Source organism: Gymnoscopelus microlampas (genome assembly GCF_963454915.1).
Source record: "Gymnoscopelus microlampas genome assembly, chromosome: 21".
NCBI lineage: Eukaryota > Metazoa > Chordata > Actinopteri > Myctophiformes > Myctophidae > Gymnoscopelus > Gymnoscopelus microlampas.
The window spans coordinates 34,490,473-34,494,407 of record NC_139958.1 but is presented as its reverse complement, the minus strand read 5'-3'; positions in this window follow the sequence as shown (position 1 = coordinate 34,494,407).

Here is a 3,935-nt window from a genome sequence, read left to right as displayed (position 1 = left end):
TAAGGATTTTGTTCTGACTTTTGTTCCATTTACACCTTTACACATATGGTAAAAGCCTCAGTATTCATTGATTCATACTGTCACTTTTCTAATTAAAAACAAAGTTATTTCTGATATCATCTTTCACTGGTATACGTTTCATAATAACCATTCCACATACATGTGTCTGCCCCCGACACTCACATGTTGTATAGGCACCAGAAATGTATCAGAACTAAAATGAACATTACACACAGTATGACCTTAACTCTGAAGAGTGCAGATATACAGTATGTAATGTACAATGGAGTGTACGTTTGTACACTCCTCTGAGTTATATTAACTCTAGATTTTGCTGAGTATATGTACAAGGGGACTTTGACTGTTTTCAATTAAATGTATATAGAGAGAAAACATAAATAAAGTATAAGTTGTCTATTGTCAAGTAAAGTTTTATTGAAAAAGCTTTCACTGCTCAGTGTACAAGCTATTTTTGAATAATGTTCACCTATTTTCTCAGAACATTCACCTATGATGACATGATGAGATAGCCTGATTATCAGACTGAAGCTTCCAGAAGCAGTCCACTCAGTGGAGTGGGCGGGGTTTATGGTCTGGAGCCATGCAGGCTAGACATCTGAATAATAATGTGTTATAAAGACTCAACAGTGTGACAACAATAAAAATATAAGAAGATCAAAAAGCCATAATATAATTTAACAAGCAAAAACAAATGGCACATATTGCAAAATAGAAGAAAAGAAAGTAAAATGTAATTAAATTACATCTACACAACCATAGATTGTGACCTAGGGTTTGTGTGTCAGAAGTCCAGGATTCAGTTGTACAGGGTGGTGTTGAATCCTGGATCTTTACTTTACTTTACTTTATTATGGATCCCCATTAGCACTTGCCTAAACATGGCTATTCTTCCTGGGGTCCATCACACCCCAAAACACATCATACACAACAATCATACTACAAATACAAACACAGACAAAGACAATAGTTCACCTACAAAAGTTCAGAAATACATTCATCAATTTTACAATATTGTACCTTTCATGATCAAAGGGAGAAAAGGGTTACCCATACCTCTTACATTTTTTTCAACAAATCATACATTTCGTATTAATAATAAAATAAACAAGTCAATAACAAGACATAAGATGATAATGGTTAAACACAAATCAGTAAAGTTCATGAAATATTGGAAGATACTGTTTTACCATAATTTTGAATCCTTCCTTTGTATTTGCTTGAATAATATAACCTGGCAATGAATTCCACCTTACAATAGCTCTATACATAACAGTTTTCTGTATAACAGATGTTTTAACTTTGGGAAAATTCAACCTTCCTTCAATTGCATGTCTTGTTTGATATTCATGATTAGCAAAATGTTTTAATAATATAATATCTCTGGAGATTGTGTGACTTTTATGTTTCTGATGAAATGTACAAAACAATAATTGGTCCTTTGACTAACAGACAACCATCTCAGAATGTCATGCATGTCTTTTACATTAGTTCTGTAGGAACAATTTAACACACAAAGTGCAGCTCTATTTTGAACAACTTGTAATTTCTTCATATCCATCATTGAGGCACTAGACCAAATAATAAAACAATAATCAAGCTGTGACAGAACTAAAGCATTTAAGACCTCTGGTGACGACATCTGGTGGCAGTCCCTTAGAAATTCTTCTTGTAACTGAAACAGCCCTTCCCATTTTGCTCACAGTATTATCAACATGATGGGACCATGATAGAGTGTGGTTGACCATCACCAATCTTTGAACTTGGTGATGAACTTCTGCAACCAAACTTCTTCCATCCACTGGGACATTAATTGTCTAAAAACCAAACAGGAGTTTTAATTACAGATTTTCAATACATTGATAATCAATTCCATTTCAGTAGTAGTCAAATACTAAACAAAATTACCTTACTCAGTATTAGGTGTGTGTGTGTGTGTGTGTGTGTGTGTGTGTGTGTGTGTGTGTGTGTGTGTGTGTGTGTGTGTGTGTGTGTGTGTGTGTGCGTGCGTGTGCGTGCGTGTGTGCGTGCGTGTGCGTGCGTGCGTGCGTGCGTGCGTGCGTGCGTGCGTGCGTGCATGAAAACTGCAATTTTAAGAACAAAAATAAAATGATGAGGTTTACTCAGATTGTTCTTTTATCATACATACAATACATCTCCGAAATAAATTAAAACATAAAAAATAATACACAAATTAATATTCCTTCAAAAAGGTTTGTAACCTCACCTTTTTTTTTTTTCAATTTTTCCTTCAGCTGCTTGTTCTCCCGCATCAGCGTAGTGTAGTCGGTTGTCAGCTGGTTCTTCTCCTGGTTCAGGGTAGCATAATCGGTTGTCAGCTGGTTCTTCTCCCGGTTCAGGGTAGCATAATTGGTTGCCAGCTGGTTCTTCTCCTGGTTCAGGGTAGCATAATTGGTTGCCAGCTGGTTCTTCTCCTGGTTCAGGGTAGCATAATTGGTTGCCAGCTGGTTCTTCTCCTGGTTCAGGGTAGCATAATTGGTTGCCAGCTGGTTCTTCTCCCGGTTCAGGGTAGCATAATCGGTTGTCAGCTGGTTCTTCTCCCGGTTCAGGTTATTACAAATGGTTGTTAGCTGGTTCTTCTCCCGGTTCAGGGTAGCATAATTGGTTGTCAGCTGGTTCTTCTCCCAGTTCAGGGTAGCATAATTGGTTATCAGCTGGTTCTTCTCCCGGTTCAGGGTAGCATAATTGGTTGTCAGCTGGTTCTTCTCCCAGTTCAGGGTAGCATAATTGGTTATCAGCTGGTTCTTCTCCCGGTTCAGGGTAGCATAATTGGTTATCAGCTGGTTCTTCTCCCGGTTCAGGGTATCATACTTGGTTGTCAGCTGGTTCTTCTCCCGGTTCAGGGTATTACAATTGGTTGTCAGCTGGTTCTTCTCCCGGTTCAGGGTATCATAATTGGTTGTCAACTGGTTCTTTTCTCGCATCAGGGTAGTGTAGTTGGTCTTTAGTCGGGTATTCTCCAGGGTCAGGGTATCGTTGATGGACTTCAGCTGGTTATTATAATCATGTACCAGACTGGGTGAATGATCTGCAAAGGACAGAAATGGTGATGATAAAGACAGTTGTTGCTATTGTTCATGATGAGGTCAATCATCTGTGTTTGGAAAATTATAAATATTTCTATTTACGTGCATTAAAGTCAACACCACTTTATTCATCATAATTTGATTGACAGATGCATGCAATAATACACAAAAAAAGAAACAATGAGAATTCGGTAAAAAAAATAAGTCACAAGTTTTGGGTTAATATACTTTGGTGGCCTTAATAGTTGTCACAGCTAGAAAATGTCAGGCAACAAACTCCCTGTGATGTGGTAGTTTTGTGACATGGAATACTCACAGTATACGACCAGGCCTGTGATCACACCCAGCAGCATTAGACACAGCATCCCCAGACACCCAGCAACAACTCTAAGAGGCCTTCTCTCTCTTTTAGAGTGCTGTCCTATAACAGAAAGTACAGCTACTAGATGTGCAGCGACTGAGAAAGAGAGAATAACAAGACTAGAGAGTCTATAAGCCCTTCTTGAAGTGAACAGCATCTCTCTAAAAACATTTACCATCAGAACCTATCAAATGTTTGACCAAATATGAGTCCATAGCACATAAAAGTATCTGACCCCCCAAAAAATACTATGTTCTTTCTTTAAGTAGGGCTGTATAGTTTTAACAGACCACATCTTTAACATTAGGGGAAGAGATAAAGAGACACACGCAAGCACGCAGGCAGGCAGGCACGCAGGCAGACAGACAGACAGACAGACAGGCAGGCAGACAGACAGAGACACACACACACACACACACACACACACACACACACACACACACACACACACACACACACACACACACACACACACACACACACACACACACACACACACACACACACAC